At 53.5% G+C, this 25,000-nt stretch overlaps 1 protein-coding gene across 1 annotated transcript in view; it reads left to right on the forward strand.

Annotated features, from left to right (window-relative positions):
- LOC123748321 (FERM, ARHGEF and pleckstrin domain-containing protein 1-like) overlaps nt 1-25,000 on the forward strand; it is a 434,539-nt gene that overhangs the window by 23,981 nt on the left and 385,558 nt on the right.

Below are 25,000 nucleotides of genomic sequence, written 5' to 3' on the forward strand. Positions count from 1 at the left end.
TGAACAGTCTCGGGCCTCTGATGTTGATAGTTCTCTCTTGAACACTGTGAGGGGTCAGCCAGTTATGTCCCTTATGTGTAGTGGAAGCGTGTTGAACAGTCTCGGGCCTCTGATGTTGATAGTTCTCTCTTGAACACTGTGAGGGGTCAGCCAGTTATGTCCCTTATGTGTAGTGGAAGCGTGTTGAACAGTCTCGGGCCTCTGATGTTGATAGTTCTCTCTTGAACACTGTGAGGGGTCGGCCAGTTATGCCCCTTATGTGTAGTGGAAGCGTGTTGAACAGTCTCGGGTCTCTGATGTTGATAGTTCTCTCTCAGAGTACCTGTTGCACCTCTGTTCTTCAACGGGGGTATTCTGCACATCCTGCCATGCCTCCTGGTCTCATGTGATGTTATTTCTGTGTGCAGGTTTGGGACCAGCCCCTCTAATATTTTCCACGTGTAAATTATTATGTATCTCTCCCGCCTGCGCTCAAGGGAATACAAAATTTGGGCTTCTAATCGATCCCAATAATTTAGATACCAGTATGATGCCACCACAATAAACAATATAATAATTGAAGACCACGACCGCTTCTTTATGAATGATAGGGTCGAATGAAGGAGCTCCCAGGGACAGTCGGGTCTGGTGGGTGGAGGACCCTAGGGTCGGCGGGCCTCCTTCCGCCTGGTCCTCCTTTGAGGATCGGGCCGCGGGGACGCTTAGCCCCGAAATCATCGCGAGGTAACCGCAAGGTATGATATCCAAACCGAGGATAATATAACGGATATTAACACGAGCGCGGAAGACTTTGAAAGATAAATAGAGAACATGCCCATACACTCAGCCCCTGGTCCTCACTCGTGGAATTCAATATTCATAAAGAAATATAAAGTACCAGTAGCGAGAGCACTCAGCGTAATATGGAGAAAGAGCCTGGATACAGGGGCGATACCAGCAGCACTTAAATCTGGAGATGTAGCTCCTCTGCACAAGGGGGAGGTGGTAAAGCTTTGGCAAAACACTGTAGACCAGTTACACTTACCTCACACATAATAAGTGTTTGAAAGATTGACTTGGAATCAAATCAATTTTATGAAAAACAATGAACTTCACAACCCTGGTCAACGTGGATTTAGAGCGCGAAGTTTCTGTATTTCACAGTTACTCAACCACTATGAACAAATCACAGAAGCATTAAAATAAATGCAAAATGCAAATATTGTATACACAGACTCTGCAAAGGTATTCGACAAATGTGACCATGGAGTGATAGCACATAAAATTATATCAACAGGAATAATGGGTAAAGTTGGGCGTTGGATTTTCAATTTTCTGTCGAACAGAATGCAGAGAATGATGTCAAATCATGACGGTCAGTCAAATAAGATCAAGCCCAAGTGTAGTGAAAAGCTCTGTACCCCGGGGCACAGTCCTCGAGTACTGCTCTTTGTCATTCTGATCTCGGATATAGAAAAAAATGCTAGGCACAGCTTCGTGTTATCCTTTGCAGATGATACAAAAATCAACATTAAATACTCCTCTGTAAAAGACACTGAAAATCTACATACGATATTAATAAAGTCTTCGATTAGGCAACTGAAAATAACATGATGTTTAACAGTGCCAAGTTCCAGGTACTGAGGTATGGTGTAACGAGGAACATAAACCAAACACAGGGTACAGGACACAGGGTACAGGACACAGGGTACAGGACACAGGGTACAGGACACAGGGTACAGGACACAGGGTACAGGACACAGGGTACAGGACACAGGGTACAGGACACAGGGTACAGGACACAGGGTACAGGACACAGGGTACAGGACACAGGGTACAGGACACAGGGTACAGGACACAGGGTACAGGACACAGGGTACAGGACACAGGGTACAGGACACAGGGTACAGGACACAGGGTACAGGACACAGGGTACAGGACACAGGGTACAGGACACAGGGTACTGGACACAGGGTACAGGACACAGGGTACAGGACACAGGGTACAGGACACAGGGTACAGGACACAGGGTACTGGACACAGGGTACAGGACACAGGGTACAGGACACAGGGTACAGGACACAATCATAACTACTCATAGAAGGAAAGCAACATGTAAAAGGTCTGAGAATTATGATGTCTGACGACCTGACATTTAGTGAACATAACCGAGCAAATATAGCGGCGGCCAGGACAATGATAGGATGGATTATGAGAACGTTCACATCCAGAGACCCCACAGCAATGTTAATACTATTTAAATCACTGGTGCTGTCCCGTCTTGAGTATTGCTCGGTACTCACTTCCTCTTTCAGAGCAGGAGAGATCTCTGAATTAGAGGGAATACAGAGAACATATACGGCACGCATAGACACGATAAAACATCTAAATTATTGGGACCTTCTCAAAGCTCTCAAAATGTACTCACTAGAAAGGAGACGAGAGAGGTAACAAATAATATATACATAGAAGATACTGGAGGGACAGGTCCCAAATTTATACAGTACAATAACATACTGGAGCGAAAGATATGGAAAGAAATGCAGAATAAAACTAGTGAAGAGTATTGGTGCCATAGGCACAATCAGAGAACATTGTCTGAAGAACTCCCAGAACTCTCTCCAGATATGCTGCAGGGCGGGGACAGTCAGCGGGGCGGGGACAGTCAGCGGGGCGGGGACAGTCAGCGGGGCGGGGACAGTCAGCGGGGCGGGGACAGTCAGCGGGGCGGGGACAGTCAGCGGGGCGGGACAGTAGGCAAGGTCTGGCACTGGGCAGGATGGTAGCGGTAGCCCTGAAGGTGTCTCGGGTGTGGTGGTGCCAGCTCTAGTTACTTGTTGGATAAGTGGCACTCAACCCCCCCCCCCCCCCCTCCCCAGAGTCGACACGCCCTTCCCCGTCTTCCTCCTCCCTCACTCATCCCACTCTACCTCCACCCTCACCCATTCTGCCTCCTTCCTCCCCCATTCTTCCTCCTCCCTCATTCACTCTCACACCAGTAACTCATCTGCGTTTCTCACTTTAGTTTTACAATTTTTTATCTTATTTCGAAATTTGTGAGATGTCAATCATAAGATTGAACATATCACCAGAGGCTGCAACTTGAAAATCGTCTACAGATACCAGTACCACGTAGGATTTACCGGAAAATTTAGGCAGATGGGTCTTCAATTTCGTGACTAACAGAACCCAGTGTATAATATTCCAAAAAATAGAATCCTGTTCATCAACCGCGTAGAGCTCAGTCCCCCAGGGTACTGTGCTTGCTCCAAAACTTTTTCTCACCCTCATATCGGACATAGACAAGGACACAATCTGTAGTATGGTGACTGGTGAGGGTGGTGGACGTGTGTGGTGACTGGTGAGGGTGGTGGACGTGTGTGGTGACTGGTGAGGGTGGTGGACGTGTGTGGTGACTGGTGAGGGTGGTGGACGTGTGTGGTGACTGGTGAGGGTGGTGGACGTGTGTGGTGACCGGTGAGGGTGGTGGACGTGTGTGGTGACTGGTGAGGGCGGTGGACGTGTGTGGTGACTGGTGAGGGTGGTGGGCGTGCGGGACTGGCCGCCCACGTGCTGATAAAGACTTTCATCAGTGTTGACTAAGTCTGTTGAAGTGATGCCGGACGTTCCTTTAGAATTCCATACTGTTGGCCCACTCACACCCCGCCCCCCCCCCCCTCCTCCACCCCTCCCCCCCACCCACACACACACACATTCCGCCCATCCCCTCCCCCCCCATCCACACACATTCCTCTCTGTGTTTGTCCACGATGAAACAAATTAGAGGACTATATCAGAGGATGATAATTGAGTACAAAATGGTATGAACAAACTAAAGGAATGGTCCAACAGATGGCCATTAAGTTTAAGTAAATGTAATGTAATGACCGTTGGTGTAGGGAGCAGGAGCCCGGACTCAAGAGGTTATGTTGGAAATTAAATCCTCCAAGAATAAGGTAGACAGATCTAGGGGTTGATACCACGCCGAACCTGTCTTCTGAAGCCCACGTCAAGAGGATATCATCAGCGGGGTATCCTCGGTTGGCCAACAACAGTGGCTAAATGGCTACTAGAGTTTAACTCGAGCAAGTGCAAAGTAATGAAGATAGACGTAGGGAGCAGGAGGCCAAACACAAGGTACCAGCTGGGAGAGGAAATCCTTCAGGAGTCAGGAAGAGAAAGATCTCGGGGTTGATGTCACGCCAGACCTGTCCCCTGAAGCCCACATAAAAAGGATAACATCAGCGGCGTATGTGAGGCTGGCAAACAAAAGAACTGCCTTCAGAAATTTGTGTAAGGAATCCTCGAGAACCTTGTATGCCTCACATGTTAGACCAATACTGGAATATGCAGCTCCAGCCTGGAGTCCACATCTAGTCAAACACAAAACGACGTTAGAAAAGGTTCAGAGGTATGCCACCAGGCAAGTCCCTGAGCTGAGGGGTATGAGCTACGAGGAAAAATTACTGGAACTGAACCTCACGACACTGGAAGATAGAAGAGTAGGGGAGACATAATCACAACCTATAAAATTCTCAGGGGAATTGACTGCATCGATAAAGATAAACTGTTTAACACGGGTGGTACGCGAACAAGGGGAAACAGGTGGAAACTTAGTACCCAAATGAGCCAGAAGGAACTTGGAAAGAACTTTTTCAGTGTCAGAGTAGTTAGTAAATGGAATGTATTAGGCAGTGATGTGGTGGAGGCTGACTCCATACACAGTTTCAAATGTAAATATGATAGAGCCCAATAGGCTCAGGAACCTGTACACCTGTTGATTGACGGTTGAGAGGCGGGACCAAAGAGCCAGAGCTGAACTCACGCAAGCACAATTAGGTGAGCACACACACACACGAGGGGTGCCTGCTGTGGGCAGCATCAATTAAGGAGGGAGGTGGTGGTTGGTTGTGGCTCACACTGGCTCAGGTCTGTTATATTACTGTTGTCAGCGTTGCCTCCCTCACCCTACCTCAGGGCCTGCCGCCACCCGCCCCACGGCGCCTCACCTTTCCTTGCCATGATTTCAGGCCCCAACGTCCCCGCGGCCCACTTTCCGACCAGGCCTCCCGGTTGGTCGTCCGGTCAACCAGGCTGCTGGACGCGGCTGCTCGCAGCCTGACGTGTGAATCACAGCCTGGTTGATCAGGTATTCTTTTGATCCGTGAGACTGTGACCGTGTACTCACCTAGTTGCTAGTTGGTACAGTCTGGTGGCTACCAGTCCGCCCACCAAGGTTTTACTGAGGGAGGAGATCATCATTGAAATTTAAGACTACAACATTAAGTTCCCCACAAAGGCCATCACAACACACTCATACCAACAACAACACTTATACAGTTGTGTTGAAATATACAACAATGGCCACAGTCGTGCCTTGTACGAAATGGCAACAAAAATGTAGAGTATCCGAACAATATAAATTGTTAATTCTGTAATGCAGTTGAACAGACAATGTGCCAAACTATCAGATACTTTAAGGGAAAAAATGATTGGCTAATACCTCGTTATTCTGGATTAGCGATGAGGATAATAACCTCTTTCTGAAAATGGGAAATTTGTTGAAAAATATTTCCTCTAATGAGGATAGACAGCACCTCGTTACTGCATGCTCAGATATGGCAGAGAACTGCTGACGGGAAGTAGAGGCAGTCCAGGTATGTGGAGACCCGGATGGACTACAGAACCAGCACACAGTGGTGGAGAGTACTAATGAACACATGTGAACACAGACCCTGACAAACTTCCACACGCAACACTAAAGGAAGTTAGTGAGCAACGACAGAAATCTGCAGCATTCCCTCCTACATCTATACCTGGTTGATGGGGTTCTGAGAGTTCTTCTACTCCCCAAGCCCGGTCCGAGGCCAGGCTTGACTTGTGAGAGTTTGGTCCACCAGGCTGTTGTTTGGAGCGGCCCGCAGGCCCACATACTCACCACAGCCCGGTTGGTCCGGCACTCCTTGAAGATGTCCACGGTTGTTCCGGCAATATTTCTTATGCTCGCTGGGAGGATGTTGAACAGCCGCGGACCTCTGATGTTTATACAGTGTTCTCTGATTGTGCCTATGGCATCCCTGCTCTTCACTGGTTCTATTCTGCATTTTCTTCCATATCGTTCACTCCAGTATGTTATTTTACTGTGCAGATTAGGGACCTGGCTCTCGAGTATTTTCCATGTGTATATTATTTGGTATCTCTCTCGTCTCCTTTCTAGTGAGTACATTTGGAGAGCTTTGAGACTATCCCAATAATTTAGGTGTTTTATCGCGTCTATGTAAGTCATATATGTTCTCTGTATTCCCTCTATTTCTATTTGTTCGCAGCTTTAACTGAAAGATGTTCGCAGCTTTAACTGAAAGATGTTCGCAGCTTTAACTGAAAGATGTTCGCAGCTTTAACTGAAAGATGTTCGCAGCTTTAACTGAAACTCACACTAAGGACTATTATGACAGTGAAATATGGATACCGGAGTACAATCTTTTCAGATGTGACAGGAAACACCGGCTACAGGGTGGGGTCAGCCTCTACATCAAGGACACACTCATCTGTACTGAGCTGCTAAACACCACAAACAATGTGGTGGCAGTACTGATAACCAAAATAGAAATTTAAAATGTGGTGACTGTCCTTGTATATAAATCACCAGACACAAATCACCAGCAGTTTAAAGACCAACTTATGAAAATATAAACCTGCTTATAAAACCTCACAAACTCTGCCCCTGACATCATCTTGCTTGGTGACTTCAACTCACGACACCTAAAATAGAATAATGTGGCAAATACTGTAATAGCCGAGAGAACCCCAGGAAGCAGTCTGAATGAACAGTCACACACAAATGACCTCTAGCAGGTGTGTAACAGATTTGCCTTAAACCAGCAAATAGTAGAGCCAACTAGCAAAGAAAACATCCAAGACCTTATTATTACAAACAACAATGAGCTGATCAGGGACATAATAATTACAACTACTTGTTACTCAGATCACAACCTGATCGACGTTCAGACGAGCATGAGCAATAGACCTGTACAGTCAGTCTCACATCTCAGAGGAGGAGAAGTCAGCAAAATACAATTATAATAACAAAGTGATTAACAGGGAAGGAATAACCAAGTCCTGGCAGAACTGTGCTGGGAAGAACAACTACATTATGTTCACTTTCACCAGTGCTTCATAGTCCCTGTAGCACTAGGAACATGTTGACGGTATATACCACTAATATGTAGACGGTATATACCACTAATATGTAGACGGTATATACCACTAATATGTAGACGGTATATACCACTAATATGTAGACGGTATATACCACTAATATGTAGACGGTATATACCACTAATATGTTGACGGTATATACCACTAATATGTTGACGGTATATACCACTAATATGTAGACGGTATATACCACTAATATGTAGACGGTATATACCACTAATATGTAGACGGTATATACCACTAATATGTAGACGGTATATACCACTAATATGTAGACGGTATATACCACTAATATGTTGACGGTATATACCACTAATATGTAGACGGTATATACCACTAACATGTAGACGGTATATACCACTAATATGTAGACGGTATATACCACTAATATGTAGACGGTATATACCACTAATATGTAGACGGTATATACCACTAATATGTAGACGGTATATACCACTAATATGTAGACGGTATATACCACTAATATGTAGACGGTATATACCACTAATATGTAGACGGTATATACCACTAATATGTAGACGGTATATACCACTAAGGAACAGAGTGTAGGGGCGGGGGAAGAGCGTATAGAACAATGGCCAACCAGGTAGACTCGTAGAGGACAGAAATGAGAGATGTGGAGTGAGAGTCGTAGGGGGGAGGGGGAGGGATGATGCTATGGCTCTTATCTGCAGCTCTCAGGCCCGGGCTGTGGGCGGGAGGCTCGGCCCGCCCGGGCTGTGGGCGGGAGGCTCGGCCCGCCCGGGCTGTGGGCGGGAGGCTCGGGCCGCCCGCCCGCCCGCCATTAATGCACCCAGTATCCAAAAGCATAAACAAATGGGAAGGGCTGTTAAATAAATTTCACCAATAAGAGGCTTGATTGGGAAAAATACACGCAGAACATGTCAATATTTAGTGGGAAAAGTACTAAAACTAACATGTAAATATTATGTTGGGGAGTGTTGAACATGGGGCTATGGCGGTGTGTACACTCACAGGATGAGTGACGCTGCCCAATAAACTCGCCCCTCGGGGCAAAACCTAAATTAAATAATTACCACTGGTTCCCAAACTGGGGACCATTGTCCCTGGGGGTGAGGGGTTGAAGCCGGGTACAGGTTAAGATTCCAGAGGATACCATAGGGTACCAGAGGATACCACAGGGTACCACAGGGTACCACAGGGTACCACAGGGTACCACAAATTACCACAGGGTACCAGAGGGGACCTTTACTGAGAGTAGGGGTCCATTTATAAGGTCGCGCTATGAAAAAGGGGTAATGGTGGTAAAGAGGTTGGGGAACCTGGAGGTTGATTGGGAACTCCCAAGGAGACCTGATCAACCAGGTATCAAAATGATAGGAAGGATTATGATAACCTTCAAATATATGGATTCAACCACAGTGCTCTTACTATCCAATTCAATTGTGCTTTCTCGCCTTATACCTGGTTGATGGGGTTCTGGGAGTTGTTCTACTCCCCAAGCCCGGCCCGAGGCCGGGCTTGACTTGTGAGAGTTTGGTCCACCAGGCTGTTGCTTGGAGCGGTCCGCAGGCCCACATACCCACCACAGCCCAGTTAGTCCGGCACTCCTTGGAGAAAACTTTCTAGTTTTCTCTTGAAGATGTCCACGGTTGTTCCGGCAATATTTCTTATGCTCGCTGGGAGGACGTTGAACAACCGTGGACCTCTGATGTTTATACAGTGTTCTCTGATTGTGCCTATGGCACCTCTGCTCTTCACTGGTTGGTGAAGCCTTGAGAACACTTCCCCTTTCGAGACTGGAGAGAGTTATGAAAGAGAAGGAAGAGAGAAGATCGGCGCCGCTCGCACGCACACACAACCACCCAAATTATTGGGACCGTCTCAAGCTCGCGAAATGTACCCTTTAAAGCAGACGAGAGGGGTATATGACAGATAATGCAAAATAGATCCAGTGTAGAGTATGCCACACTCACAGAGCACTGCATGAACTCTGAGGTCCGCGGCTCTATCCTCCTAACTAATACAAGATATATTGTTGGAACAAAAGTGGACGTGTTTAAAAACAATTAGATAAGTTCTTACAAGAAGTGCCGGACCAACCAGGCTGTAGTGGATATGTGGGCCTTGGGGTGGTTGGTGGGTTGTGGTGAGAATTGTTGTACTCACCTAGTTGTGCTTGTGGGGATTGGGCTCTGTCTCTTTGGTCCCGCCTCTCAACTGTCAATCAACTGGTGTACAGATTCCTGAGCCTACTGGGCTCTATCATAGCTACACTAGAATCTGTGTATGGAGTCAGCCTCCACCACATCACTGCCTAATGCATTCCATCTGTTAACTACTCTGACGCTGAAAAAATTCTTTCTAACGTCCCTGTGGCTCATTTGGGTACTCAGTGTCTACCTGTGTTCCCTTGTTCGCGTACCACCCGTGTTAAACAGTTTATCCTTATCTACCCTGTAAATTCCTACGAGAATTTTGTAGGTAGTGATCATGTCTTCCCTTACTCTTCTCTCTTCCAGTGTCGTGAGGTGCATTTCACGCAGCCTTTCCTCGTAGTTCATGCCTCTTAGTTCTGAGACTAGCCTAGTGGCATACCTCTTGACTTTTTCGAGCTTCGTCTTGTGCTTGATAAGGTACGTGCTCCATGCTGGAGCCACATACTCCAGGATTGGTCTTACATATGTGGTATACAAGGTTCTGAATGATTCCTTACACAGGTTCCTGAACGCTGTTCTGATGTTAGCCAGCCTCGCATATGCCGCTGACGTTATTCTTTTTATGTGGGCTTCAGGAGACAGGTTTGGTGTGATGTCAACTCCTAGATCTTTCTCTCTGTCCGTTTCATGAAAGATTTCATATCCCATTCTGTATCATGTTTCCACCGTCTAGTTTCATTACCTTACATTTACTCGGGTTGAACTTTAGTAGCCATTTGTTGGACCATTCATTCAGTTTGTCTAGGTCATCTTGTAGCTTCATACTATCTTCCTCTGTTTCAATTCTCCTCATAATTTTTAGATCATCAGCAAACAATGAGAGGAATGATTCTATACCCTCAAGGAGATCATTTACATATATCAGAAACAGTATAGGTCCAAGGACTGACCCCTGCCGGACTCCACTGGTGACGTCTCGCCAATCAGAGACCTCACTCCTCACAGTGACTCGCTGTCTTCTGTTGCTTAGGTACTCCCTTAACCAATGGAGTACCTTCCCTTTCAGTCCTGCCTGCATCTCCAGCATTTGCACTAGCCTCTTGTGTGGTACTATGTCAAAGGCTTTCTGGCAATCCAAAAATATGCAGTCTGCCCACCCCTCTCTTTCTTGCCTGATTTTTGTTGCCTGGTCGTAGAATTCAATTAATCCTGTGAGGCAGGACTTGCAATTCGTGAACCCATGTTAATGTTGTGTTACAAAGTTCCTTCATTCCAGATGTTCCACTAGTCTTTTTCGCACAATCTTCTCCATCAGCTTGCATGGTATGCAGGTTAGGAACACTGGCCTGTAGTTCAGTGCCTCCTGTCTATCCCCCTTCTTGTATATCGGGACTTCATTAGCCGTCTTCCAAATTTTTGACAGTTCCCCTGTTACCAGTGATTTGTTATACACTATAGAGAGTGGCAGGCACAGTGCTTCTGCTCCTTCCTTTAGGATCCAAGGGGAGATTCCGTCTGGGCCTATAACTTTGTTCACATCCAACTCTAGCAAAAGGTTCCTTACATCCCTTGCATTTCCTGGTAATCCCAAACTCTTCTAGTGGTCCCTGGTTAACTATTCCCTCTCTTATCTCAGGAACTTCTCCTTGCTCTAATGTGAAGACCTCCTGGAAATCAGTTCCTCGCACACTTCCTTGTTTGTAGTAAATCTGTCTGCCCCTATCCTCAGTTTCATTACCAGGTTTGGTTACTGTAACTCTGCAACTATGTATGTACTGTTCCTAAATAAATTATTATTATTATTATAATATAGTGCAGGCAGGGGGGGGGGAGCCAGGAGGGTGTGAGGACGGCGGCTTCACAAATAAATTGGCGTCTTATATCCTGATCTACGATCTCCCCGCCATTTACTGCTGAGAATCTATAGTGATTAACACTTTGGATGGAAATGTAACGCTGACGGTGAATGGTCGAGAAAGGACGGGTGGTATCCACTCAGAGGGACGGGTGGTAGCCCTGAGAGGGACGGGTGGTAGCCCTGAGAGGGACGGGTGGTAGCCCTGAGAGGGGCGGGTGGTAGCCCTGAGAGGGACGGGTGGTAGCCCTGAGAGGGGCGGGTGGTAGCCCTGAGAGGGACGGGTGGTAGCCCTGAGAGGGACGGGTGGTAGCCCTGAGAGGGGCGGGTGGTAGCCCTGAGAGGGGCGGGTGGTAGCCCTGAGAGGGGCGGGTGGTAGCCCTGAGAGGGGCGGGTGGTAGCCCTGAGAGGGACGGGTGGTAGCCCTGAGAGGGACGGGTGGTAGCCCTGAGAGGGACGGGTGGTAGCCCTGAGAGGGGTAGGGGAGGTGCCGAGCGGATAGTGCAGTAGAGGGGGTGATTGTTGGTGGTTAAGGAGACACTTGCCAGGTGGGGCTGGTGGTGGTGGTACTGGCGGAGGCTTCCGCTGGTGGTGGTGGTGGCGCCCTTGGTGACCGTGCTGGCCACCAAGTCTTGCTTCACCAGTCATGCTCTGAAGGGGTTACTTGGCTGATACCTGGTTGATGGGGTTCTGGGAGTTGTTCTATTCCCCAAGTCTCCCCTGACTTGTGAGAGTTTGGTCCACCAGGCTGTTGCTTGGAGCGGCCCGCAGGCCCACATACCCACCACAGCCCGGCTGATCCGGCACTCCTTGGAGGAATAAATCTAGTTTCCTCTTGAAGATGTTCACGGTTGTTCCGGCAATATTTCTTATGCTTGCTGGGAGGGTGGCAGGAGGGAGCTTGGCCACGCTCACATCTCACCACACAGGTACTTATTTAAGTATACTTTTGTTCCTTTTCATTTCTTGCCGTTCCGCATCGCACTTGACAGCTGCTGTAAGGTTACACTGATGGGTCGGCTCCTGCTCTTTATTGATTTCTTAACACTGTGGACCTCGTCAATGGTTGGTTCTCGCCTTGAGGAGCTACCTTGAGCTGGGTGTGTTCTAGGATTTCATACGAAGAATACTTCGTGATGTCATAGCGTCTTGTTATCTAGACGGATGACTGATGGCTCTGAAGAACTCTGTTCGTTATTGATGTTTGTGTGTGTTGAGCAGTTTAATATGAACAGTAAACCCTAGTGAAACGTGTGGCTGCCATAAGCACACTTAGAGAACACTGAGTAAACATCTTGAGGTTATCTTGATAGGATTTCGGGGGTTAGCGTCCCCGCGGCCCGGTCCTCGACCACGCCTCCTTTTTGTTACCCCCCCCCCCCCCCAGGAAGCAGCCCGTAGCAGCTGTGTAACTCCCAGGTACCTATTTACAGCTAGGTAACAGGGGGAATCAGGATGAAAGAAACATTTTGCCCATTTATCTCCGCCTCCACCAGGGATCGAACCCGGAACTTCAGGACTACGAACCCGAAGTGCTCTCCACTCAGCTGTCAGGTGTCCCCCTTGTAGCACCTGCTGAAGCATTCTTCCCGTTCCATCCGCCTGGGTTCTAGGAGCCTCGAACCGCTGACCCCAGACGTGTGAGGTTTAAGTTCTATCGACCAATTTGTTGTGTGTAGCGGTGTTCAAGCGCACCCATCCTCGTGATAGTCTGCAGCGTCCTCGCCGTTGGCTGGGAGGTGTCTCTCCTCCTTGGGAGACATCTTACACAGCTCAAGAACAAGCTCGACCCTTGTTCAAACATCTGGTAACATCTCACATGTCAAGTCTCTCGTCTGAGAAAACGTCCAAAACCTGTGCCAGTATTACAGTTATGACAGTGGCGTACCTGGCCTCTCTGAGGCCAGGTACTCTGAGAGAGGCCAGGCCAGGTACCAGAAGAGAACACTGTATAAACATCAGAGGTCCGCGGTTGTTCAACGTCCTCCCAGCGAGCATAAGAAATATTGCCGGAACAACCGTGGACATCTTCAAGAGTAAACTAGATTTATTCCTCCAAGGAGTGCCGGAACAACCGGGCTGTGGTGGGTATGTGGGCCGCTCCAAGCAACAGCCTGGTGGACCAAACTCTCACAAGTCAAGCCTGGCCTCGGGCCGGGCTTGGGGAGTAGAAGAACTCCCAGAACCCCATCAACCAGGTATCAACCTGGATTGTACCTGGAGAGGGTTCTGAGAGTTCTTTTACTCCATGGGTGAGGCCAGGGTTGGGTGAGGCCAGGGTTGGGTGAGGCCAGGGCTGGGTGAGGCCAAGGCTGGGTGATGGGTGAGGCCAGGGCTGGGTGAGGCCAAGGCTGGGTGATGGGTGAGGCCAAGGCTGGGTGATGGGTGAGGCCAGGGCTGGGTGAGGCCAGGGTTGGGTGAGGCCAGTGCTGAGTGAGGCCAAGGTTGGGTGATGGGTGAGGCCAGGGTTGGGTGAGGCCAGGGCTGGGTGAGGCCAAGGCTGGGTGAGGCCAGGGTTGGGTGAGGCCAGGGTTGGGTGAGGCCAGGGTTGGGTGAGGCCAGGGTTGGGTGAGGCCAGGGTTGGGTGAGGCCAGGGCTGGGTGAGGCCAAGGCTGGGTGAGGCCAGGGTTGGGTGAGGCCAGGGTTGGGTGAGGCCAGGGCTGAGTGAGGCCAGGGCTGAGTGAGGCCAGGGCTGAGTGAGGCCAGGGTTGGGTGAGGCCAGGGCTGGGTGAGGCCAAGGCTGGGTGAGGCCAGGGTTGGGTGAGGCCAGGGTTGGGTGAGGCCAGGGCTGAGTGAGGCCAGGGCTGAGTGAGGCCAGGGCTGAGTGAGGCCAGGGTTGGGTGAGGCCAGGGCTGAGTGAGGCCAGGGCTGAGTGAGGCCAGGGTTGGGTGAGGCCAGGGTTGGGTGAGGCCAGGGTTGGGTGAGGCCAGGGTTGGGTGAGGCCAGGGCTGGGTGAGGCCAGGGCTGAGTGAGGCCAGGGCTGGGTGAGGCCAGGGCTGAGTGAGGCCAGGGCTGAGTGAGGCCAGGGCTGGGTGAGGCCAGGGCTGGGTGAGGCCAGGGCTGGGTGAGGCCAGGGCTGGGTGAGGCCAGGGCTGGGTGAGGCCAGGGTTGGGTGAGGCCAGGGTTGGGTGAGACCAGGGTTGGGTGAGGACAGGGCTGGGTGAGGCCAGGGCTGGGTGAGGCCAGGGCTGAGTGAGGCCAGGGCTGAGTGAGGCCAGGGCTGGGTGAGGCCAGGGCTGAGTGAGGCCAGGGCTGGGTGAGGCCAGGGTTGGGTGAGGCCAGGGTTGGGTGAGGCCAGGGTTGGGTGAGGCCAGGGTTGGGTGAGGCCAGGGCTGGGTGAGGCCAGGGTTGGGTGAGGCCAGGGTTGGGTGAGGCCAGGGCTGGGTGAGGCCAGGGCTGGGTGAGGCCAGGGTTGGGTGAGGCCAGGGCTGGGTGATGGGTGAGGCCAGGGTTGGGTGAGGCCAGGGCTGGGTGAGGCCAGGGCTGGGTGAGGCCAGGGCTGGGTGAGGCCAGGGTTGGGTGAGGCCAGGGCTGGGTGAGGCCAGGGCTGGGTGAGACCAGGGCTGGGTGAGGCCAGGGCTGGGTGAGGCCAGGGCTGGGTGATGGGTGAGGCCAGGGTTGGGTGATGCCAGGGCTGGGTGATGGGTGAGGCCAGGGTTGGGTGATGCCAGGGCTGGGTGAGGCCAGGGCTGGGTGAGGCCAGGGCTGGGTGAGGCCAGGGCTGGGTGAGGCCAGGGCTGGGTGATGGGTGAGGCCAGGGTTGGGTGAGGCCAGGGCTGGGTGAGGCCAGGGCTGGGTGAGGCCAGGGTTGGGTGAGGCCAGGGCTGGGTGAGGCCAGGGTTGGGTGAGGCCAGGGTTGGGTGAGGCCAGGGTTGGGTGAGGCCAGGGCTGGGTGAGGCCAGGGCTGGGTGAGGCCAGGGCTGGGTGAGGCCAGGGCTGGGTGAGGCCAGGGTTGGGTGAGGCCAGGATTGGGTTAGGCCAGGGTTGGGTGAGGCCAGGGTTGGGTGAGGCCAGGGTTGGGTGAGGCCAGGGTTGGGTGAGGCCAGGGCTGGGTGATGGGTGAGGCCAGGGTTGGGTGAGGTCAGGGTTGGGTGAGGCCAGGGCTGGGTGAGGCCAGGGTTGGGTGAGGCCAGGGCTGGGTGAGGCCAGGGCTGGGTGAGGCCAGGGTTGGGTGAGGCCAGGGCTGAGTGAGGCCAGGGCTGAGTGAGGCCAGGGCTGAGTGAGGCCAGGGCTGGGTGAGGCCAGGGCTGAGTGAGGCCAGGGTTGGGTGAGGCCAGGGCTGGGTGAGGCCAGGGCTGCATGAGGCCAGGATTGGGTGAGGCCAGGGCTGGGTGAGGTCAGGGTTGGGTGAGGCCAGGGCTGGGTGATGGGTGAGGCCAGGGCTGGGTGATGGGTGAGGCCAGGGTTGGGTGAGGTCAGGGTTGGGTGAGGCCAGGGCTGGGTGATGGGTGAGGCCAGGGTTGGGTGAGGCCAAGGCTGGGTGATGGGTGAGGCCAGGGTTGGGTGAGGTCAGGGCTGGGTGAGGCCAGGGTTGGGTGAGGTCAGGGCTGGGTGAGGCCAGGGTTGGGTGAGGTCAGGGCTGGGTGAGGCCAGGGCTGGGTCATGGGTGAAGCCAGGGTTGGGTGAGGCCAGGGCTGGGTGAGGCCAGGGCTGGGTGAGGCCAGGGCTGGGTGAGGGCAGGGCTGGGTGAGGCCAGGGCTGGGTGAGGCCAGGGCTGGGTGAGGCCAGGGCTGGGTGAGGCCAGGGCTGGTGAGGCTAGGGTTGGGTGAGGCCAGGGCTGGGTGATGGGTGAGGCCAGGGTTGGGTGAGGTCAGGGTTGGGTGAGGCCAGGGTTGGGTGAGGTCAGGGCTGGGTGAGGCCAGGGTTGGGTGAGGCCAGGGTTGGGTGAGGCCAGGGCTGGGTGAGGCCAGGGTTGGGTGAGGTCAGGGCTGGGTGAGGCCAGGGTTGGGTGAGGCCAGGGCTGGGTGATGGGTGAGGCCAGGGTTGGGTGAGGCCAGGGCTGGGTGAGGCCAGGGCTGAGTGAGGCCAGGGCTGAGTGAGGCCAGGGTTGGGTGAGGTCAGGGCTGGGTGAGGCCAGGGCTGGTTTAGGCCAGGGTTGGGTGAGGCCAGGGTTGGGTGAGGTCAGGGCTGGGTGAGGCCAGGGCTGGGTGAGGCCAGGGTAGGGTGAGGCCAGGGCTGGGTGATGGGTGAGGCCAGGGTTGGGTGAGGCCAGGGCTGGGTGAGGCCAAGGCTGGGTGAGGCCAGGGTTGGGTGAGGCCAGGGTTGGGTGAGGCCAGGGCTGAGTGAGGCCAGGGCTGAGTGAGGCCAGGGCTGAGTGAGGCCAGGGTTGGGTGAGGCCAGGGCTGAGTGAGGCCAGGGCTGAGTGAGGCCAGGGTTGGGTGAGGCCAGGGTTGGGTGAGGCCAGGGTTGGGTGAGGCCAGGGTTGGGTGAGGCCAGGGTTGGGTGAGGCCAGGGCTGGGTGAGGCCAGGGCTGAGTGAGGCCAGGGCTGGGTGAGGCCAGGGCTGAGTGAGGCCAGGGCTGAGTGAGGCCAGGGCTGGGTGAGGCCAGGGCTGGGTGAGGCCAGGGCTGGGTGAGGCCAGGGCTGGGTGAGGCCAGGGCTGGGTGAGGCCAGGGTTGGGTGAGGCCAGGGTTGGGTGAGACCAGGGTTGGGTGAGGACAGGGCTGGGTGAGGCCAGGGCTGGGTGAGGCCAGGGCTGAGTGAGGCCAGGGCTGAGTGAGGCCAGGGCTGGGTGAGGCCAGGGCTGAGTGAGGCCAGGGCTGGGTGAGGCCAGGGTTGGGTGAGGCCAGGGTTGGGTGAGGCCAGGGTTGGGTGAGGCCAGGGTTGGGTGAGGCCAGGGCTGGGTGAGGCCAGGGCTGGGTGAGGCCAGGGTTGGGTGAGGCCAGGGCTGGGTGATGGGTGAGGCCAGGGTTGGGTGAGGCCAGGGCTGGGTGAGGCCAGGGCTGGGTGAGGCCAGGGCTGGGTGAGGCCAGGGTTGGGTGAGGCCAGGGCTGGGTGAGGCCAGGGCTGGGTGAGACCAGGGCTGGGTGAGGCCAGGGCTGGGTGAGGCCAGGGCTGGGTGATGGGTGAGGCCAGGGTTGGGTGATGCCAGGGCTGGGTGATGGGTGAGGCCAGGGTTGGGTGATGCCAGGGCTGGGTGAGGCCAGGGCTGGGTGAGGCCAGGGCTGGGTGAGGCCAGGGCTGGGTGAGGCCAGGGCTGGGTGATGGGTGAGGCCAGGGTTGGGTGAGGCCAGGGCTGGGTGAGGCCAGGGCTGGGTGAGGCCAGGGTTGGGTGAGGCCAGGGCTGGGTGAGGCCAGGGTTGGGTGAGGCCAGGGTTGGGTGAGGCCAGGGTTGGGTGAGGCCAGGGCTGGGTGAGGCCAGGGCTGGGTGAGGCCAGGGCTGGGTGAGGCCAGGGCTGGGTGAGGCCAGGGTTGGGTGAGGCCAGGGTTGGGTTAGGCCAGGGTTGGGTGAGGCCAGGGTTGGGTGAGGCCAGGGTTGGGTGAGGCCAGGGTTGGGTGAGGCCAGGGTTGGGTGAGGCCAGGGCTGGGTGATGGGTGAGGCCAGGGTTGGGTGAGGTCAGGGTTGGGTGAGGCCAGGGCTGGGTGAGGCCAGGGTTGGGTGAGGCCAGGGCTGGGTGAGGCCAGGGCTGGGTGAGGCCAGGGTTGGGTGAGGCCAGGGCTGAGTGAGGCCAGGGCTGAGTGAGGCCAGGGCTGAGTGAGGCCAGGGCTGGGTGAGGCCAGGGCTGAGTGAGGCCAGGGTTGGGTGAGGCCAGGGCTGGGTGAGGCCAGGGCTGCATGAGGCCAGGATTGGGTGAGGCCAGGGCTGGGTGAGGTCAGGGTTGGGTGAGGCCAGGGCTGGGTGATGGGTGAGGCCAGGGCTGGGTGATGGGTGAGGCCAGGGTTGGGTGAGGTCAGGGTTGGGTGAGGCCAGGGCTGGGTGATGGGTGAGGCCAGGGTTGGGTGAGGCCAAGGCTGGGTGATGGGTGAGGCCAGGGTTGGGTGAGGTCAGGGCTGGGTGAGGCCAGGGTTGGGTGAGGTCAGGGCTGGGTGAGGCCAGGGTTGGGTGAGGTCAGGGCTGGGTGAGGCCAGGGCTGGGTCATGGGTGAAGCCAGGGTTGGGTGAGGCCAGGGCTGGGTGAGGCCAGGGCTGGGTGAGGCCAGGGCTGGGTGAGGGCAGGGCTGGGTGAGGCCAGGGCTGGGTGAGGCCAGGGCTGGGTGAGGCCAGGGCTGGGTGAGGCCAGGGCTGGTGAGGCTAGGGTTGGGTGAGGCCAGGGCTGGGTGATGGGTGAGGCCAGGGTTGGGTGAGGTCAGGGTTGGGTGAGGCCAGGGTTGGGTGAGGTCAGGGCTGGGTGAGGCCAGGGTTGGGTGAGGCCAGGGTTGGGTGAGGTCAGGGCTGGGTGAGGCCAGGGTTGGGTGAGGTCAGGGCTGGGTGAGGCCAGGGTTGGGTGAGGCCAGGGCTGGGTGATGGGTGAGGCCAGGGTTGGGTGAGGCCAGGGCTGGGTGAGGCCAGGGCTGAGTGAGGCCAGGGCTGAGTGAGGCCAGGGTTGGGTGAGGTCAGGGCTGGGTGAGGCCAGGGCTGGTTTAGGCCAGGGTTGGGTGAGGCCAGGGTTGGGTGAGGTCAGGGCTGGGTGAGGCCAGGGCTGGGTGAGGCCAGGGTAGGGTGAGGCCAGGGCTGGGTGATGGGTGAGGCCAGGGTTGGGTGAGGCCAGGGCTGGGTGAGGCCAGGGCTGGGTGAGGCCAGGGTTGGGTGAGGCCAGGGATGGGTGATGGGTGAGGCCAGGGTTGGGTGAGGCCAGGGCTGGGTGAGGCCAGGGTTGGGTGAGGCCAGGGCTGGGTGAGGCCAGGGCTGGGTGAGGCCAGGGCTGGGTGAGGCCAGGGTTGGGTGAGGCCAGGGTTGGGTGAGGCCAGGGATGGGTGATGGGTGAGGCCAGGGTTGGGTGAGGCCAGGGCTGGGTGAGGCCAGGGTTGGGTGAGGCCAGGGATGGGTGATGGGTGAGGCCAGGGTTGGGTGAGGTCAGGGCTGGGTGAGGCCACGGCTGGGTGAGGCCAGGGCTGCGCCGTGCACTGCGGCGTGTTGAGTAGTATTGCTTGGGTACTCCCCTAATCTCTAATCTCTAAAACTAGTCGTGAATAAGTTACATTTAGTATGTGTCGAATATCTCAAATGTATATATTTTGTATTATCAAATATGCTTTTATCTTTTTTCTTGGATATATCTTCCGGAACACTTTGACGGGCTGAAAGTGTACATAAGTACACTAATAGTATATAAGTACACTTATACATAAATATACTTAGCCACATATGTATATGTTTAGCTAGAAGTTTACTATGTATAATGTATACTGAAGTACCTGGAGGTGTTAATTGGTAGTTTTGTTCAAGTTTGTTTAGTTTTTTTTATTTTAATGGTACTAATGGTTAGGTTTATTTTGCAGGTATGTGTGAAGGCTCCTGGTGCTTGTGTGGTGGCTGTGGCAGGGTAGGTGTTTGTTGTGTTTGTTCCGGGGGGGGGTGCTTGGTCGGGGGGGGGGAAGGGAAGCCTCGAAGTACCAGGCAAAATATTCGAACAACTAATCAGGGACTTGTGAAGTACATGGAAGAGGAAGGGAAGTATAACACCAGGCAGCATCGGTTTAGACACCACAGAGGGGCCCATACACTCCATACACGCCCCACTCCCACAGCTGGTGGCCCAAGATGAGACGCCCCACTCCCACACCTGGTGGCCCAAGATGAGACGCCCCACTCCCACACCTGGTGGCCCAAGATGAGACGCCCCACTCCCACAGCTGGTGGCCCAAGATGAGACGCCCCACTCCCACAGCTGGTGGCCCAAGATGAGACGCCCCACTCCCACACCTGGTGGCCCAAGATGAGACGCCCCACTCCCACAGCTGGTGGCCCAAGATGAGACGCCCCACTCCCACACCTGGTGGCCCAAGATGAGACGCCCCACTCCCACACCTGGTGGCCCAAGATGAGACGCCCCGCTCCCACAGCTGGTGGCCCAAGATGAGACGCCCCGCTCCCACAGCTGGTGGCCCAAGATGAGACGCCCCACTCCCACAGCTGGTGGCCCAAGATGAGACGCCCCACTCCCACACCTGGTGGCCCAAGATGAGACGCCCCACTCCCACAGCTGGTGGCCCAAGATGAGACGCCCCACTCCCACACCTGGTGGCCCAAGATGAGACGCCCCACTCCCACACCTGGTGGCCCAAGATGAGACGCCCCGCTCCCACAGCTGGTGGCCCAAGATGAGACGCCCCGCTCCCACAGCTGGTGGCCCAAGATGAGACGCCCCACTCCCACAGCTGGTGGCCCAAGATGAGACGCCCCACTCCCACACCTGGTGGCCCAAGATGAGACGCCCCACTCCCACAGCTGGTGGCCCAAGATGAGACGCCCCACTCCCACAGCTGGTGGCCCAAGATGAGACGCCCCGCTCCCACACCTGGTGGCCCAAGATGAGACGCCCCGCTCCCACACCTGGTGGCCCAAGATGAGACGCCCCACTCCCACACCTGGTGGCCCAAGATGAGACGCCCCGCTCCCACAGCTGGTGGCCCAAGATGAGACGCCCCACTCCCACAGCTGGTGGCCCAAGAGCCTCGATTCTCTGGATGAAAACTCCGCCCCACAGTATATAATCCCCAGATGAGATATATATGTGTATATATGAACAACTCGATAAATAACAATATGTGTGTATGAACAACTCGATAAATAATAATAATAAAATAAAGAGCCTTAAACAGAACAACATGTGTGGAAGCATAGGAGTGTGTATATATGAATGCTACACAGTATTCATCTATGGACATCCATATATGGTGAAACACATGTGAAGAACCTCTCACACACTCACAGCTCCCTGACAAGAGGGAGCCAGCTTAGCTTAGCTGCCAACACCCACACATCGTGTCAGCAAGGCGGACAGCCCGCCTGCTTTCATACCTCTCACTGTACTTCCCACTTCTATACTTCCCTTCATCTATGCCTGGCGCCTGACAGCTGGGTGGACAGCGCTTCGGATTCGTAGTCCTGAGGGTCCGGGTTCGATCCCCGGTGGAGGCGGAGACGAATGGGAAAAATGTTTCTTTCACCCTGATGCTATTGTTACCTAGCAGTAAATAGGCACCTGGGAGTTGGACAGCTGCTACGGGCTGCTTCCTGGGGGTGGAGGCCTGGTCGAGGACTGGGCCGCGGGAACGCTAAGCCCCGAAATCATCTCAAGATAACCTCAAGATATGCCTCTCCTTCCTCTTCACTCCCCCCCTCCCCAAAAAAAAAACGAAGTGAGAGATGGTTGATAAAGTGGAATGATTGTTAATGCTCCCTCACCCTCTTGATTGTATACGGAGTGTCTTATATGGTACGGGTGTTATAGGCAAATAGGGAGTTCCAATTAGGTGTGTTGATAAGGAAAGCTGTGTAGATACCCGTGAACACGCGATTGAGCACGCAGGCACTGTATATGTGCTGGCTGTGGTGGGCCTGCGGGCCGCTCCTAGCAACAGCCTGGTGGACCATGTTGTCACAAGTCGAGTCTGGCCTCAGGCCGGGCTTGGGGGGTGTAGAGGAACTCCTAGAGCCTCATTAAGGTACAATCCAGGTACGGACGCACGCACAAGCACATCACCCGCCTCCCTACCACTCACTCAGTCCAATCTGCCACACCCCTCCCCCCCCCCTCCTCACACCTTCCCAACCTGCCTGTGACTGACCAACAGGAAAAAAGCACTTCACCCCAAGTCTCGTCTCCCCTCTCCTACTGCCTGCTTCCCCTCAGACCGTTCCTGGCATCTTTGATACACCCTGTACGCTGCTGCCAACATTTTCCTCCCCTCACAACTTTCTACACCATTCCCCCCTCTCCAAATTTTGGTGTGCACTATTGCCATCTCCGCAGCTCTTCTTGAGCCATATACCTTTATGCAGATCCTCTTCTTCGAAACCCAACTCCACCCTTACACCCTCCATTAACCTCACCTGAGCTAGAGACGTCCTGATACCGACTCACAGAAAAGTAAGAAGAGCGGGTCGTTGTGATACCGTCCCACATCTTTCTACGTCATTCTTGCAGGAGTTTATCTCATATTTGGTACCTTGTGTCCGGCCTCCTGCTCCTTACAAAATTTAATTGCTTTGCACTTACTTGAGGTAAATTCTAGTAGCCATTTGTTAGATTATTCATTCAGTTTGTCCAGGTCATATTGTAATCCCTTGTATCTTCCTTCTCTTAATTCTCCTCATGATTTGGTATCATCAGTAAACATTATGAGGAAAGCTGTGTTCCCTCTAGAAGATCATCCAACCACTTGGGGTGGACGGTAGAGCGACGGTCTCGCTTCATGCAGGTCGGCGTTCAATCCCCGATCGTCCAAGCGGTTGGGCACCATTCCTTACCCTCGTCATCCTAAATCCACTTCCAATTGCTATACAGTAGTAATGGCTTGGCGCTTCTGATAATTCCATTCCATTTCTCTAGAAGATCATTTACATATAAAACAGTTTATAGGTTCGAATACTGAACCCTGTAGGACTTACCTGGTGACATCTCTCCATTCTGAGGTCACATTCTTCACAGTAACTCGCTGTCTTATGTTGCTTAAGTAATTATCTCAAAAAGGCACCAAGCCAGGGAGACTATTCAGTTGGTCAAGTGGTGCCATATCCTCTGAAGCACGCTCCCAGCCTGCTTCTCCAACTTGTGCACTAGTCTTATGGAGTATTGTGTCAAAGGCTTTCTGCCCTTCTCTGTCTTGGCTTACATCTGTCACCTGGTCATAGACTTGTGCATGTGGTGTTACAAAGTTCCTTCTCTCCAGATGTGTTACTAACCCCGTTCTCACAGCCTTCTCCTTCACCTTGCACGGTCTGCAGCTTTAGGACTCTGGCCTGTAGTTCGGTGCCTCCTGCCTGTCTCCCTTTTTGTATATGGGGGCTAGATTGGCTGTCTTCCAACTTTCTGGTAGGTCTACTGATTTTCGTAACATTATACACCTCTTTTAGTATCTATTGTGATAGTGTCTCTGCTCCAACAGCTTTACGTGTCTAGTTCCGGTGAAAGAAACTGCCCATTTGTTTGTCTCGACCAGGAATCGAACCCGGGCCCTTAGGACTACGACCCCAGAACGCTGGCCGTGTGTGCGATTACCTCCGCTCGTGGTTTACCGTCTTCCCAGCACTCTTTGTCATACGACGCTCTGACACTACTGACGGGTCTGACCTCCACCACCACCTCACTTGTTCCAGCCGTCCACCGCTCTGTGACAGGGAACTTTCTAATGTTTTCCCCGCACCTTTGTTTACTTAGCTCGAACCTGTGACTTATTGTTCTTGAGGTTGACGGTTTCAGGAACAACTCCGTGTCTGTTTGGAAGATTCCTGTTAGTATTTTCTTAGTGGTGATCATATCGCCTCAAATACTAAAGAATCTGTTCATGACCTTTCGTGAGACCCAAATTGTAACATGCAGCAGTTGTATGGTGCCCAAATCTCAAGCAGCACATCAGTAAGCTGGTAAAGGTACAAAGGCACGCTACAAAATGGCGTCCGGAACAAGAAAAACATGGGTTACGAGGAGAGAGAAGAGGCGTTAAACATGCCAACACGAGAAGATTGAAAAAACATACCATCCATATAATTAAAAGTAAGTCTGATTTCGAAAGCGACACATGAGAAAGTTGAGAAAGGTGAGAAAGGTGAGAAAGGTGAGAAAGTGGTGGAGGCCAAGACCGTCAGTAGTTTTAAAGCGTTATATGACAAAGAGTGCTGGGAAGACGGGACACCACGAGCGTAGCTCTCATCCTGTAACTACACTTAGGTAATTACACTTAGGTAATTACATAGGCTTCTCTCACAATGTTCTGTGTGTTCCTCTGGTGACAGCTTACTATCCACAACCACCCCCCTAAGTCTCTCTCTTTGTTAGAGGTCATTAATTCCTTTCCACATAAATTGTAGGTTGTGTGTGGTACATCTTCTATTCCACATTCCATAACATGGCATTTATTCACATTGAATTCCATTTGCCACATGCTGCTGTAATCACTTATTTTATCTAGGTCAGCTTGAAGGGCATTACAATCGTCTGCGTCGCCTGTCTTCAGCTGAACATCACCAGCAAACATGTTCATACAATTCTGTATTCCTTCTGCTTGATCATTTATGTAGACGATGAACATTACTGGTGCAAGAACTGAACCCTGTGGTACTACGTGTGCGTGTTTGTGTGCACCACAGTGTCTCAGAGTGCACCACAGTGGCTCAGAGTGCACCACAGTGTCGCAGAGTGCTCCACAGTGGCTCAGAGTGTACCACAGTGTCGCAGAGTGTACCACAGTGTCTCAGAGTGCACCACAGTGTCTCAGAGTGCACCACAGTGGCTCAGAGCGTACCACAGTGTCTCAGAGTGTACCACAGTGTCTCAGAGTGTACCACAGTGTCTCAGAGTGTACCACAGTGTCTCAGAGTGTACCACAGTGTCGCAGAGTGTACCACAGTGTCTCAGAGTGCACCACAGTGTCTCAGAGTGCACCACAGTGGCTCAGAGTGTACCACAGTGTCTCAGAGTGCACCACAGTGTCTCAGAGTGCACCACAGTGTCTCAGAGTGCACCACAGTGTCTCAGAGTGCACCACAGTGTCTCAGAGTGCACCACAGTGTCTCAGAGTGCACCACAGTGTCGCAGAGTGCACCACAGTGTCTCAGAGTGCACCACAGTGGCTCAGAGTGTACCACAGTGTCTCAGAGTGCACCACAGTGTCTCAGAGTGCACCACAGTGTCTCAGAGTGTACCACAGTGTCTCAGAGTGCACCAC

Source organism: Procambarus clarkii, chromosome 22 (assembly GCF_040958095.1).
Source record: "Procambarus clarkii isolate CNS0578487 chromosome 22, FALCON_Pclarkii_2.0, whole genome shotgun sequence".
NCBI lineage: Eukaryota > Metazoa > Arthropoda > Malacostraca > Decapoda > Cambaridae > Procambarus > Procambarus clarkii.